Below are 17,013 nucleotides of genomic sequence, written 5' to 3'. Positions count from 1 at the left end.
ATTACCAACCATGCATTTTAAATGGGCTCCTGTTGGTATGTAAATTTTTAAATTGTGAGGAATCTGTTTTCAGTAATATGTCTTATACAAAATTATTCAACTTAAAAATTGCTACTGAATTCTCCCTGTGTGATCTATGGCACTGCTGAAATAATGCTACCACCAAGCAGTTTACTGTGTACAGCTGAGAATGACACTTAAAAAACAATATTACAAGTCAGATTATATATGCTAGAGGTACAGAAAAATGACTATAGGAAAAAAAAAAAAGAGAAAGAAAAGATTAATTTTGGGTGGAAACTAGCTTTGCAAATGAAACCAGAGGGCACATAGTCTCAAATGGCACCCAAAATAGTCAACTAGATGAACACTATGTTGTTTTTTTTTTAAATCTCCATAAATGTGGTACACAGTGTACAAATTCTCTTCTCCAACTACTAAATTATCTTTGTTAATTTACAACCACAGTCATGATTTATAATGACTATAAAAACCAACCTAAAACAAGCATTCTCAAACACACAAACACTTACACATACTTGATTGCCAAAGGTGGTACTTTCATTGGCTGAGCTTTCAGCTTTACGTTTGAGTTAAAGGCAAAGATTAACATGTGCTAACGTGAGGGTTTGCTAAGGCTTAACTATGGGTGTTAGATTTCCTATATAAAGCAGTAAGTCAAATACTAAGCCAAGACAAAAGTGTTTGTTCTTCACTTAAGCTTCCAACCCCAGGCATCTTGTATTTAAGAGCAAGCTTAAAGGCAAGCCTTTGGAGAATACAGCATAATGTTGGCAAGCAAGTCATTCCCAATTAAGCAAACTAAATCTTGAGAACAAAACTATAATAAAGGGTCAGAGAATTTAAGGGAACAAAGCTCAATGTGTGATGGTGTCTTGTTTTTCTCATTTCATTGCTTTCTTCCCTGTCCCTCTCATTAAGAACTGGCATTAAATGCTCTGTGGGATTAGATGAGAAGTGCACAGAGGATTTAGGTCTGTTCTAAGAGCACTTGCCTCCTTGGTTTTGGTAACAGCTGTCCGAATGAGCAGTCCTTGTGATTTTAGGAAAGATTAAGGAAAGTCTAGCGATGACTTCGACTACCCAAGGCCTAATGCACATATCAATTTATGTAAATACTTTGGAACAGAGAAAATAGGATCTTCACATTTATCCCATAGGTTAGTTGGCTTGACTTGAAAATTTTTTAATTTTACTTTAAAAGAACAAAAATATGTACCTTTTCAAGCTGTCACAATTGGCTACCAAAATAAAGAATTCCACTATAAGCTTGATTTTTCTCTCAATCATTTGCTAAGTGCCACTTCAATTTCTTATTCAAATTCCCCATTGTTGGGGTCTATTATTTTCATTTGTATTATTTTGAAAATGCATTTTTAGTTCCTGCATAATGAATGAGTGACTAATAATATATAGATATATTCCAAAGTGTTTTTATTCTCAATTATTCATGACATCTATTTCTTATTCATCTGGCGCATAAAGAGCTCTGGGGAACAAAATGACCTTTTCATCCATGACCAGTAAAAGACAGAAAAACATTTTCTATAAGTAATCTCTCTATTGATCAGGGATCTCTCAAGGATTATCTGAGATGAATGATTGTTATTTGGCCAGTACATATTAATACAGCATAGTGTTCAGTACCGGTTTTGATTAGTCAGTGCCCTGCTGTATAGATCTAGATAGGTATACATTTATGCCAGTTATTTGTCTCACGTTATATTGCACCTTTTCATTTTTTAAAATAAATTCAGTTTCAAGGCTGACTGAAAGAACATTTGAGAGTAATACTCATTTCACTATGGGCACAATAGCTTTCATATTTTGTACCTGCTTCTCTACTCTTACCCCATGGTGTCAGCCACCCTGTCATTCTGATATGCACTCTTCCCCATCAGTTCTCAGAAGCAGACTTCTATTCTCATTCGTTTTACTTAATCTGTTTAAAAACCTTAGTACACTTTTTATATTTCCCATTTTAAAAAATTATACACCTGCTACCTTCAAAGAAGAAGATCCAAGTGCCAGGCAAGGCAGTATGTTTGGTTACTTATTCAATACATATATGTTGAGGGTCTACTCTGAGCCAGGAGCAACTAGAAATATGATAGCAGGTTGAAGGAAACAGGTTGGGACCTACCAGCTGGTTTATGGCAGAATCTTGAGTTATTAAGCTAACACTCTTCCTCTAATAGGAGATCTGATTGGCCTATTTGGGGATATCAGGAAATGGTGACTATAATCCTGCCAGCATAATTTTCAAGTTTAAGATATGTATTTTTCCCCTTCCCTTTTATATCTCTTCATAGGATGGTAAGTCTGACAGCAGCCTATTACATCATTTCTCAATGCAGTGCTTTGTCTGATGCTAACCCTTACTTAGTTACAAACCATTCTGCAATTCATTAATAAAAAGCACCCAGAATAAGAACTCTCATAGTAGAATCATCAATATCATCCCTACTTTATAGATGAAGTCACTCACAACCCGAAGTCTTGATAACCTTAACAGGGTCTTACATCTGTTAGCAGCAGATGTGACTTTCCTATCCTAATTCTGTCAAAGACTTAAATTCATCAGAATTAATATTCAAGCATCATTTTTCTGGTATTTTAATTCACATTGATTAAGCTTTTATTAATTGATTGATTAAAGTGATACTGATTAGCTTACCGTTTCATTGTTAGCATAAGTTTCATTCATTTGTATAAATTTATCCCATTCCTAGGACTGCATGGTCACCATGCTCTAATATTCAAGGGAATGATATTTATTTCCTTTGTGTACTCCATGTCTGTAATACTCCCAATCTAGATATAAACAAATATGTGCACTTCTATATGATGGGGCTCAGAGAAGATGAGATTAAATGAAAACGTGATAAATAAAAATTCTGTATCCATTCTACAAAATTTTGATGTTAGTAATCTCTATTTTAAACAATAATAAGCAAAATGACTGATGTCAAATATTTAATTTTCCTCCAGAACTAGAATTTTAAAACTTGGAGGATATTTCTGGATGAATGCTGGTTCCTGTTGCTTACCAGACTACTTGAATGTATTCTTTATGCCACCTACTTTTATTTTATTAATGACTTACTATCCTTTTGCCAGAAAATGTAATGCTTTATGTTAGAGGAACAAACAGAAGAGGAACTAGTTTCAACGACCATTTATTATTGCTCAAACGTTATAATTAACCATACTCCATTTGTTCCCATACATAAACATAATAGAAAGAACAGCTAATGACACCTCAAACGAACAAATAATTCAAAACAGCACCTAATAATTTATGGGTACAGGTAGCTTAACTACAAGGCAAAAAGCATCTAGTGCTCACTCAAAAACATTTAGCCTCTGGATTGTAGAGAAGGAGCACTAAAGGAAAGAGGAAATACAGCAATTATATTGTAGGTCTCTGGTTTTGTTTTCAATAGGCTTTAATTTTTAGAGCAGTTTTTAGGTTCCTAGCAAACTTGAGCAGAAGATAGATTTCCTGTGTACTCCTTGCCTCATATCTGCATAGTCTCCCACCATCTCCTACATTTGTTATAATGAACCTACATTGACATATCTTTTGTATGCTAAGTTGCTTCAGTCATGACTGACTCTTTGCAACCAGTTTCCTCTGTCCGTGAATACTGGAGTGGGTTACCATGCCATCCTCCAGGGGATCTTCCTGATCCAGGGATCAAACCTGAGTCTCTTATGTCTCCTGCATTAGCAGGCAGGTTTGTTACCACTGGCACCACCTGGGAAGCCCACAGTGACATATCATTATCCCTTAAAGTTCATAATTTACATTAGGGTTCACTCTTCGTGTTGTACATTCTATTGGTTCAGACAAATGTATGATGACCTCTATCTATGTTCACGGTATTATCAGAGTATTTTCACTGCCCTAAAAATCTTGTTCAACCCATCTATCCCTCCCCACATAGCATGAAACTTTTCATAGTGGCTAAGTTTACTTCATGTCTTTTCATATCTTGACAGCACATCTCTGTTTTGCACCAAATGTATTCCACTGTCTGGATGCACTATGGGTTTATTTATCCATTTACCAACTAAAGAACATCTTTGTTGCTTCCAAGAACAATTACCAATAAAGCTTCTGTAAAACACTCCCGTGCAGGTTTTTACATGGACATAAGTTTTCATCACCTTTGGATGAACAGCAAAGAGCATAATTTCTGGGTAGGATTGTTTTCTAATCAATGGGATTAAGATGCTAAGTAGGAAAAAGACTCAGTAGTCAAAAGTCTCCTTCTTCATTGATAATAACATTTTTGGGAAAATGTGTTGTCTTTCAATTCTCAAGTTATCTGCCTGAAAGTCATAAGTACTGATCATAGCTAAGACTATCTGCCAGAGTTTGCCACCTGCTATTTTTCTATAGAGCTCTGCAAATAGCCCACAAGTCATACTTCTGGTATGGCACTTCCTGAAAACTCTACTTGTTGAGAATTACATTTTAGGTTTCTTCCCTTTCCCATGTAATCGATGTATGTAACAATGAGACCAAAATGTGCACTTTTAGAATTACTAGGGCAGTAAACACTGTTCTTCTCCAATACAATTATTATATGTTAAACCCCTAAAGAAATATTTTAATTTGTGTTTTAAAGATAGAAAAATAAAATCATTCTTGCACCAAAAAATTTAATTGTATAACCTTTTAATTTATAATAAAATCAATTAAATAATTATTAACTAAATGATTATTTAATTTATAATAAAAATAGTGAAATGTTTGCAAATATAAAATTGTGTACCTAAAACATGTAGTTTTTAGTTTGTATGAGATTCTGCATATTTGATGAAATGATTAAGGGGAAATAAAACAGGAAGTTTTAAAAAAACTTCTCTAGGGTAATAGAGATGATTATATTTATATTTTCCCTTTTAATTTGAGACGATTTACATCTGAATTGGAGTTGTTGTTGTCCAGTCATTTAGTCATGTCTGACTCTTTGCCACCCCAAGGGCTGTGGCATGACAGGCTTCCCTTTCCTTCACTATCTCCCGGAGTTTGCTCAAATTCATATCCAATGAGTCAAGGATGCCAGCCAACCATTTCATTCTGTCACACCCTTCGCCACCTGCCTTCAATTTATTCCAATAAGTTGTCTCTTCATGCCAGGTGCCCAAAGTATTGGGGCCTCAGCTTCAGCATCAGTCCTTCCAATGAACATTCAGGATTGATTTCCCTTAGGATTGATTGGTTTCATCTCCTTGCAATCCAACGGAATTTCAAGAGTCTACAACACTACAGTTCGAAAGCACCAATTCTTTGACACTCAGCCTTCTTTATGGTCCAACTCTCACACCGGTACAGGACTACTGGAAAAACCATAGCTTTGACTATACAGACCTTTGTTGGAAAAATGATGCCTCTGCCTTTTAAAACCCTTTTTAGGTTTGTCATTGCTTTTCTTCCAAGGAGCAAGCATCTTTTAATTTCATGGTTGCAGTCACCATCCACAGAAATTTTGGAGCTCGAGGAAATAAAATCTGTGACTATTTCCATTTTTCCCCATCTATTTGCCATGAAGTGATGGGACCAGATGCCGTGATCTTAGTTTTCTGAATGTTTAGTTTTAAGCCAGTGTTTTTCACTCTTCTCTTTTACCTTCATCAAGAAGCTCTTTAGTTCCTCTTTGTTTTCAGTCATTAGGGTGGTATCATCTGCATATGTGAGGTTGTTGATATTTCTCCCAGCCATCTTAATTCCAACTTGTGATTCATTCAACCCAGCATTTCACATGATATACTCTGCATACAAATTAAACAAGTAGAGTGCCAATATACAGCTTTGATGTACTCATTTTCCTATTTTGAACTATTCCATTGTTCCATATCCAGTTCTAACTGTTGGTTCTTGACCTGCATACAGGTTTCTCAGGAGGCAGGTAAGGTAGTCTCATATTCCCATCTCTTAAAGAATTTGTTGTGATCCACACAGTCTGAGGCTTTAGTGTAGTTAGTGAAGCAGAAGTAGATTTTTTTTTCTGGCATTCTCTTGCTTTTTTGATGATCCAACAGATGTTGGCAATTTGATCTCTGGTGCTTCTGCCTTTTCTAAACCCAGGTTGAACATCTGGATGTTCTCAGTGTATGTACTGTTGAGGCCTAGCTTGAACGATTTTGAGCATTGCCTTGCTAGCTCATTAAATGAGTGCAATTGTGTGCAGTTTGAACATTCTTTGTCACTGTCTTTCTTTGGGATGGGAATGAAAACTGATCTCTTCCAGTCCTGTGGCCTCTGCTGTTTTTCAAATTTGTTGACATATTGAGTGCAGCACTTTAACAGCATTGACCTTTGGGATTTTAAATAGCTCAGCTGGAATTCTATCACCTCCACTAGCTTTGTTTGTACTAATGCTTCTTAAGGCCCAATTAACGTCACATTCCATGATGTCTGGCTCTGGGTGAGTGAGCACTCTGTTGTGATTATCCAGGTCATTAAAATCTGGTTTGCATAGTTCTTCTGTGTTTTGTTGTTATCTGTTCTTAATCTCTTGTGCTTCTGTTAGTCTTTGCTGTTTCTATCCTTTATTGTCCTCATCTTTGTATAAAATATTCCCTTGTATCTCTAATTTTATTGAAGAGATCTCTCATCTTTCCCATTCTATTGTTTTTATTACCTTAAAATTCAACTGACTTTGGTACAATGATGCAAAGTCAAAGTTAAAAACATATTTTTTTATGAGTGATGTATTTAAAGATTACCCCAAAAGATATTTTAGTAACACAATTAAATTTTATAAGGAATTAATACAAATGTATCTATTCTGACATTATAATTTAGTGAGGCAGGAGAAGGGGACGACAGAGGATGAGATGGTTGGATGGCATCACCAACTCAATGGACATGAGTTTGAGTGAACTCTGGGAGTTGGTGATGGACAGGGAGGCCTGACGTGCTGCAATTCATGGGGTCACAAAGAGTTGGACACGACTGAGTGACTGAACTGAACTGAAGATCATATACTAACACTTCTTTAAATTATTATTTAGATTACTCAATTATCTTTTCCTTTAAGTATCTATTTAAATGTATCCTTCTCACTGCAACAGATGAAGCCACATAATTCTTATTCCCAAAAATGTCATTTCACTGCACAAAAGAGATGAAGTGCCAAAAAGATTCCTCCACACACACACACACACACACACACACACACACACACACACAAATAGCTAAATATTGTACAACTTTTTATATGTAGTTATACACTAATGGCAATGTGATAGGTGATGGTGATCAAGATGACATATGTAGAAAAAGTTAAAAACTGTGAAATAACAATTAACTAGCTTTATTATTCGACTCTTGAAAGAATGTTGAAGTTTTTAACAGCAAAGAGAAATCTACTTGAAAAAATCTTGTTTTCTTTTTAGCATTGACTTTGACTGTGGAAAATTGTCAATTACTTTAATGTCTTCAAGGAAAACTGTTCAAAACATTAAATTATCAAATATATCATTAAATACATTTTTAGAGAAAAAAATTCACCCATTTTGTTGCAGTCTTTTAATGGACCTGAACCTGGTGGTCTGGAGTCGACAATAATAAGGTGAAAAAGAGAAAGAAGCTAGTATTTCCTGGTTTACACAGAGAACCAATAAAACCCTAGAAAAGGTCTTGCACCACTCACTAAGGCACAGGGCGTCCTCTCGAGGAAGTCTTGAAAGCCTGGGCTGGAGAGTGAGCTTGGTGGGTTTCCATGCTCCAGAGAATTAGCCAGAGGGGGAGAGAGAGAAAGACAAGGGGACCCAAGTCTCCGGTGGAGCAAAGATGCTTTCATGATCTTTCTGTGGGTATGTATAGGCTGTTCTACAAGGAATTTCTTTCGACAATGATAAAGATTAGAAAACCAAACGTACAGCAACCGTTATCAAGGAAACAAGGAATTAGCAATGGTCATAAGGTCAGAAGACAATCCATATCTCAAGAAAGAGAGTTGTGACTAAGCAGTTTTGTCATAAGGAGAATGTTTACTGAAGGAAATCCACGCATGCGTTTCATCCCATGACCTCAGTCCTGGGAGCAATGTGCTGCTCCACTCTTTCCCGATACCAGAAACTGATAAGGAACAGAGGATTTATGAGAGACAGAAAACAGCACACAGGAATCCTCCTGTTAAACACTCCCTGACACCATCTAAACACTGTATATATTCAATTTCAATTTGCATAGTGAAATACATTGAAATTCTAACCTTCAGTGTGATGTATTAGAAAGATGGCTTATGGAAAGTAATTAGGTCATGAGGGTAGAACTTTCATTAATGGAATAGTATCCTTATAAATGAGACCTCAGAAAGTTCTTACCCCCTTTTTACTATGTGAGAATACAGTGAATAGTCAGCCCTCTGCAAACTTCTTAAAGAGAACCCTCACCAAAATTTGACCATGCTGGTACCTTGATCTCAGACTTCCAGCCCCAGAACTTTAAGAAATAAATTATGTTGTTTAAAAGCCACCCAGTCTACAATTCTTTGTTATGGCAACCGAAATTAACTAAGACATCATGATATGTTATTTCTACTTCATAAAAAGAAAAACTATTGCTTATTGAAATCACCTGTCCTGCTAAATTCTTATTTTGTCTTATAGTTTACCAGGTATTTTTCTTAGAGATTCTAGCTATGTAATCATATTTCTTGCAAATAATTTTAATTATATTATATTTTCTCCTTTCCACTTTTATACTACTCTTCTCTTTTTTAATTAAATTGAGTATTCTAACAGAACAACATTAAATTTCTTGGTGATATTGATGTAAGTACCTTAAGTTTTTAACAATTAAGCATGATTCAATATTTCTTATATGTACATTTTTGCTATTTTAAGAAAATATTAATTTTTGTTAATTAAAAGTTTATACCAACAAGATGGTCGAATTTTATCAAATTCCTTTTTAGTTGCAAACTTTGATGGGAGATACTGAAGAAAATTAATCAATTTCTAAATATTCTCCCCCAGGAGCAAAGCCAACTGCCATGCTCTGCCCACCGTCTGCCACAACAGTGGGGTGCTGCTCCAGGACCTTGCTTTGGATTTCTGTTCGCTCCAGTGTTGTGCTGAGGCTTCCCCACTGAATTCTTAGACTCCTACAATGAGATCAAGCCTTGAGCCTTTGGAGTAGGAGCGCTGAGTCCAAAACCCTAGACTACCAGAGAACTAACCCTAGAGAGTATCAAATAGTGAGAACTCACACAAAGGAAACCATTTCAATACCAGACCCAGCATCACCCAACCACCAGTAGCACCCTGTGCAGGACGCCTCATCTAAACAACAAACAAAACAAAAATACAAACCCGATTATCAGCAGATGGGATTACCACCTCACTCAGCCTTGCCCATCAGAGGGAAAACAAACAAATACTCAGCACAAATCTCAGCCTATAGGAAGCTTATACAAACCACTGGACCAACCCTAGAAGGGCAGAAATCACAAAAAAAGAATTCAACCTTGAAGCCTGGTAAAAGGAGACCTCAAACACAATAAGGTAAAAAAAAAAAAAAAGGCAGATAAATACTACACAAATGAAGGAACAAATTAGAAACACAGAAGTCCAAATAAATGAAGAAATAGGCACACTATCTGAAAAAGAATTCAGAATAATGATGGTAAAGATGATCAAAAACCTTGAAAACAAAAAGGAGAAAATGCAAGAATCAATCAACAAAGACCTAGAAGAATTAAAGAATAAATATACAGAGAGAAACAACACAATTACTGAAATTAAAAATACTCTAGAAGGAATCAAAAGCAAAATCTCTGAAGCAGAAGAACAAAACAGTGGACTAGAGGATAAAATGGTGGAAATAACTTCTAAAGAGCAGAATAAAGTAAGAAGAATGAAAAGAACTGAGAATAGTCTTAGAGACCTCTGAGGCAATATCAAATACACCAACATTTGAACTATAGGGGTCCCAGAAGAAGAAGAGAAAAAGAAAGGACGTGAGAAATTTTTTGAAGAGATTATAGTTGAGAATTTCCCCAACATGGAAAAGGAAATAGTCAATCAAGTCCAAGAGTCACAAAGAGTCCCATGCAGGATAAACCCAAGGAGAAACACACCAAGACACATATTAATCAAACTAACAAAACTAAACACAAAGAAAAAATATTAAAAGCAGCAAGGGAGGAGCAACAAGTAACATACAAGGGAAACCCCATAGGCTTAACCACTGATCTCTCAGCAGAAACACTGCAGGCCAGAAGGGAATGGCAGGATATATTTAAAGTACTGAAAGAGAAAAATCTACAACCAAGATTCCTATACCTGGCAAGGATCTCATTCAAAATTGATGGAAAAATAAAAAGCTTTTCAGACAAGCAAAAGTTAAGAGAATTCAGTACCACCAAACCAGCTTTACAACAAATGTTATGGGGACCTATATAGTCAAGAAATACAAGGGAAGAAAAAAGATCTACAAAACCAACCCCAAACAATTAGGAAAATGGCAATAGGAACATATATATCAATAATTACTTTAAATACAATTGAATTAAATGCTCCAACCAAAAGACACAGACTGGCTGAATGGATACAAAAACAAGACTCGCATATATGCTATCTACAAGAAACCCACTTCAGGCCTAGAGACACATATAGACTCAAAATGAGAAGATGGAAAAATATATTCCATGAATATGAGAAGCAAAAGAAAGCTGCTCTGGCAATCCTCATATCAGACAAAATAGACCTTAAAATAGAGAAGATTATAAGAGATAAGGAAGGACACTACATAATGATCAAGGGATCAATCCAAGAGGAAGACTAATGATTATAAATATCTTTGCACGCAACACGGGAGCACCTCAATACATAAGACAAATGCTAACAGACATAAAAGGAGAAATTGACTGTAAAACAATAAAGTAGGAGACTTTAACACTACAGTCACTCCAATGAACAGATCCTCAAAAGAGAGAATTAAAAAAGAAACACGTCTTAAGTGATACATTAGATGAGATAGAGCTCATTGATATCTTCAAGACATTCCACCCAAATGAAGAAGAATACACCTTCTTCTCAAGTGCACATGGACGATTCTCCATGTTAGACCACATCTTGGGTCACAAATCAAACCTCAGTAAATTTAAGAAAATTGAAATCATATCAAACATCTTCTCCAACCACAACGCTGAGACTAGTTATCAATTGCAAGAAAAAAAAAAAAAAACTGTAAGAAATACAAGAGATTAAGCAACAGGTTTCTAAATAACCAACAGGTTACTGAAGAAATCAAAGTGAAGTTGCTCAGTCGTGTCTGACTCTTTGCGACCCCATGGACTATAGCTTACCAGGCTCCTCCGTCCATGGGATTTTCCAGGCAAGAGTACTGGGGTAGGTTGCCATTGCCTTTTCCAGAGGATCTTCCTGACCCAGGGATCGAACCCAGGTCTCCCATGTTGTAGGCAGAGGCTTTACCATCTGAGCCACTAGGGAAGTCCAAATCAAAAAACCAAAAGGGAACTCAAAAAATTTCTAGAAACAAATAACAATGAAAACACGACAACTCAAAACCTATGGGATGCAGCAAAAGCAGTTCTAAGGTTGTATTATAGCAATACAATCCTATCTCAATAAACAAGAAAGCCATCGAATAGACAATCTAACTTTACACCTAAGGCAACTGGAAAAAGAAGAAGAAGAACAACAACAACAACAAAAAGTAGAAGGAAAGAAATCATAAAGATCTAAGCAGAAATAAATGAAAAAGAAATGAAAGAAAAAATAGTAAAGACTAATAAAAGTAAAAGCTGGTTCTTTGAGAAGATAAAAAAAACTGACAAATATTTAGCCAGACTTATCAAGAACAAAAAGAGACAAGAATCAAATCAACAAAATTAGAAAAGAAAAAGTAGAAGTTACAGCAGACAATGCAGAAATACAAAGGATTATAACAGATTATTATGAACAACTATACGGCAATAAAATGGATAACCTGGAAGAAATGGATAGATTCTTACAAAAGTTCAATCTTCTATCTGAACCAGAAAGAAATAGAAATTATGAACAACCCAATTACAAGCACTGAAGCTGAAGCTGTGATCAAAAATCTCCAAAAACCAAAAGCCCAGGACCAGATGGCTTCACAGGAGAATTCTATCAAACATTTAGAGAAGAGCTAATGCCTATCCTCCTAAAACTCTTTCAAAAAATTGCAGAGGAAGGAACATTTGTGGACTCATTCTACAAGGCTATCATCACCCTGATACAAAAACCAGACAAAGACATCACAAAAAAAGAAATCTGATAGATAGAGTGCCTAATGAACTGTATGGAGGTTCGGGACATTGTACAGGAGATAAGGATCAAGACCATCCCCGTGGAAAAGAAATGCAAAAAAGTAAAAAGGCTCTCTGAGGAGGCCTTACAAATAGCTGTGAAAAGAAAGGAAGCGAAAAGCAAAGGAGAAAAGGAAAGATATAAGCATCTGAATGCAGACTTCCACAGAATAGCAAGAAGAGATAAGAAAGCCTTCTTCAGAGATCAATGCAAAGAAATAGAGGAAAACAACAGAATAGGGAAGACTAGAGATCTCTTCAAGAAAATTAGAGATACCAAGGGAATATTTCATGCAAAGATGGGCTCGATAAAGGACAGAAATGGTATGGACCTAACAGAAACAGAAGATATTAAGAAGAGGTGGCAAGAATACACGGAAGAACTGTACAAAAAAGATCTTCATGACCAAGATAATCATGATGCTGTGATCACTCACCTAGAGCCAGACATCCTGGAATGTGAAGTCAAGTGGGCCTTAGAAAGCATCACTACGAAAAAAGCTAGTGGAGGTGATGGAATTCCAGCGAAGCTATTTCAAATCCTGAAAGATGATGCTGTGAAAGTGCTGCACTCAATATGCCAGCAAATCTGGAAAACTCAGCAGTGGCCACAGGACTGGAAAATGTCAGTTTCCATTCCAATCCCAAAGAAAGGCAATGCCAAAGAATGCTCAAACTACCACACAATGGCACTCATCTCACACGCTAGTAAAGTAATGCTCAAAATTCTCCAAGCCAGGCTTCAGCAATACGTGAACCGCACACTTCCAGATGTTCAAGGTGGTTTTAGAAAAGGCAGAGGAACCAGAGATCAAATTGCCAACATCCGCTGGATTATCGAAAAAACAAGAGAGTTCCAGAAACATTTTTTCCTGCTTTATTGACTATGTCAAAGCCTTTGACTGTGTGGAAAACTCTGAAAGAGATGGGAATACCAGACCACCTGATCTGCCTTTTGAGAAACCTGTATGCAGTCAGGAAGCAACAGTTAGAACTGGACATGGGAAAACAGACTGGTTCCAAATAGGAAAAGGTGTATGTCAAGGCTGTATATTGTCACCCTGCTTATTTAACTTCTATGCAGAGTACATCATGAGAAAATATGGGCTGGAAGAAGCACAAGCTGGAATCAAGATTGCAGGGAGAAATATCAATAACCTCAGATTTGCAGATGACACCACCCTTATGGCAGAAAGTGAAGAGGAACTAAAAAGCCTATTGATGAAAGTGAAAGAGGAGAGTGAAAAAGTTAGCTTAAAGCTTAACATTCAAAAAACTAAGATCATGACATCTGGTCCCATCACTTCATGGGAAATAGATGGGGAAACAGTCGAAACAGTGTCAGACTTCATTTTGGGAAGCTCCAAAATCACTGCAGATGGTGATTACAGCCATGAAATTAAAAGACGCTTACTCCTTGGACGGAAAGTTATGACCAAACTAGGTAGCATATTCAAAAGCAGAGATATTACTTTGCCAACAAAGGTCTGTCTAGTCAAGGCTATGGTTTTTCCTGTGGTCATGCATGGATGTGAGAGTTGGACTGTGAAGAAGGCTGAGCGCCAAAGAATTGATGCTTTTGAACTGTGGTGTTGGAGAAGACTCTTGAGAGTCCCTTGGACTGCAAGGAGATCCAACCTGTCCATTCTGAAGATCAGTCCTGGGTATTCTTTGGAAGGACTGATGCTGAAGCTGAAACTCCAGTACTTCGGCCACCTCATGCAAAGATTTGACTCATTGGAAAAGATTCTGATGCTTGGAGGGATTGAGGGCAGGAGGAGAAGGGGACGACAGAGGATGAGATGGATGGATGGCATCACTGACTCCATGGACGGGAGTGTGAGTGAACTCCAGGAGTTGGTGATGGACAGGGAGGCCTGGCGTGCTGCAATTCATGGGGTTGAAAAAAGAGTCGGACACAATTGAGCAACTGAAGTGAACTGACTGAACTGAACTGCACAGGCCAATGTCACTGATGAACATAGATTGAAACATTCTAACAAAATTTTAGCAAAGAGAATTCAGCAACACATTACAAAGCTCATACGCCATGATCTGTTCAGTTCAGTTCAGTCACTGTCATGTCCAATTCTTTGCGACCCCATGGAGTCCATCACCAACTCCAGGAGTTTACACAAACTCATGTCCATTGAGTTGATGATGCCATCCAACCATCTCATCCTCTGCCATCCCCTTCTCTTCCTGCCTTCAGTCTTTTGCAGCATCAGGGTCTTTTCAGATGAGTCAGTTCTTTGCATCAGGTGGCCAAAGTATTGGAGTTTCAGCTTCAACATCAGTCCTTCCATGAATATTCAGTACTTATTCCCTTTAGAATGGACTGGTTGAATCTCCTTGCAGTCCAAGGGACTCCATGCAGTTCAAGGGACACCACAATCAAGTTGGGTTTATTCCAGGAATGCGAGGATTCTTCAATATATGCAAATCAATCAATGTGATACACCATATTAACAAACTGAAAGATTTAAAAAACCATATGATAATCTCAATAGATGCACAAAAAGCCTTTGACAAAATTCAACACCCATTTATGATTAAAACACTTCAAAAAATGGGCATAGAAGGAACCTGCCTCAACATAGTAAAGACCATATATGATAAGCCTACAGCAAACATTATTCTCAATGGTGAAAAACTGAAAGCATTCCCCCTAAGATCAGGAACAAGACAAGGGGGTCCACTTTCACCACTGTTATTCAGCATAGTTTTGGAAGTCCTAGCTGCAGCAATCAGAGAAGAAGAAGAAATAAAAGGAATCCAGATAAGAAAAGAAGAAGTAAAACTCTCAATGTTTGCAGATGACATGATACTGTAAATAGAAAATGCTAAAGATAATATCAGAAAATTACTAGATTTAATTAGTGAATTTAGCAAAGTTGCAGGATACAAAATCAACACACAGAAATTATTTGCATTTCTACATACTTACAATGAAAAATCAGAAAGAGAAATTACAGAATCAATCCCATTCACCATTACAACAAAAAGAATTAAATATCTAGGAATAAACTTACCTAAGGAGACAAAAGAACTATACACAGATAATTATAAGGCAGTCATGAAAGAAATCAGAGATGACATAAACAGATGGAGAGATATTCCATGTTTCTGGGTAGGAAGAATCAATATTGTGAAAATGACTATACTACCAAATGCAATCTACAGATTCAATGCAATCCCTATCAAATTATCAATGGCATTTTTCACAGAGCTAGAACAAAAATTTCACAATTAATATGTAAACACAAAACCTCAAATAGCCAAAGCAGTCTTGAGAAAGGAGAATGAAGCTGGAGGAATCAACCTTTCTGTCTTCAAATTATACTACAAAGCTACAGTCATCAAGACAGCATTGTACTGGTACAAAAGCAGACATATAGACCAATGAAACAAGATAGAAAGCCCAGAAATAAACCCATGCACCTATGGGTACCTTATTTTTGAGACAGGAGGCAAGAACATACAATGGGGCAAAGACAGTCTCTTCAATAAATGGTGCTAGGAAAACTGGACAGCTACATGTAAAAGAATGAAATTAGAACACTTCCTAACACCATACACAAAGATAAACTCAACAAGGATTAAAGACCTAAATGTAAGACCAGAAACTATAAAACTCTCAGAGGAAAACATAGGCAGAACACTCGGCATAAATCAAAGCAAGATCCTCTATGACCCTCTTCCTAGAATAATGGAACTGCAAACAAAAGTAAACAAGTGGGACCTGATTAAATTTAAAAGCTTTTGCACAACAAAGGAAACTATAAGCACGATGAAAAGACAACCCTCAGAATGGGAGAAAATAATAGCAAAGGAAACAACTGACAAAGGATTACTTTCCAAAATACACAAGCAGCTCATATAACTCAATGCCTGAGAAACAAACAACCCAATCAAAAAGTGGGAAAAGGACCTAAACAGACATTTCTCCGAAGCAGACCTACAGATGACTAACACATGAAAAGATACTCAACATCACTCATTATTCAGTTCACTTCAGTTGCTCAGTAGTGTCCAACTCTTTGCGACCCCATGAACTGCAGCTTGCGAGGCCTCCCTGTCCGTCACCGACTCTTGGAGTTTACTCAAACTCATGTCCATTGAGTCAGTGATGCCATCCAACCATTTCATCCTCTGTCATCCCTTCTCCTGTCTTCAATCTTTCCCAGTATCAGGGTCTTTTCCAATGAGTCAGTTCTTCACATCAAGTAGCCAAAGTATTGGAGCTTCAACTTCAATATGAGCCTGCCAATGAATATTCAGGACTGATTTGCTTTAGGATTGACTGGTTTGATCTCCTTGCAGTCCAAGGGACTCTCACAAGTCTTCTTCAACAACACAGCTCAAAAACATCAGTTCTTCGGCACTTAGCTTTCTTTATAATCCAACTCTCACATCCATACATGACTCCTGGAGAAACCATAGCCTTGACTAGATGGACTCTTGTTGGCAAAGTAATGTCTCTGATTTTTAATATGGTGTCTAGGATGGTCATAACTTTTCTTCCAAGGAGTAAGCGTCTTTTAATTTCATGGCTACAGTCACCATCTGCAGTGATTTGGGGGCCCAAAAAATTAAATTGTGACATTATTTCCACTGTTTCCACATCTATTCCCCATGAATTGATAGGACTGGATGCCATGATCTTTGTTTT

This window comes from Capra hircus, chromosome 1 (assembly GCF_001704415.2).
Source record: "Capra hircus breed San Clemente chromosome 1, ASM170441v1, whole genome shotgun sequence".
Classification (NCBI taxonomy): Eukaryota; Metazoa; Chordata; class Mammalia; order Artiodactyla; family Bovidae; genus Capra; species Capra hircus.
The sequence above is the reverse complement of the archived record's forward strand: the minus strand, read 5'-3'. Positions refer to the sequence as shown.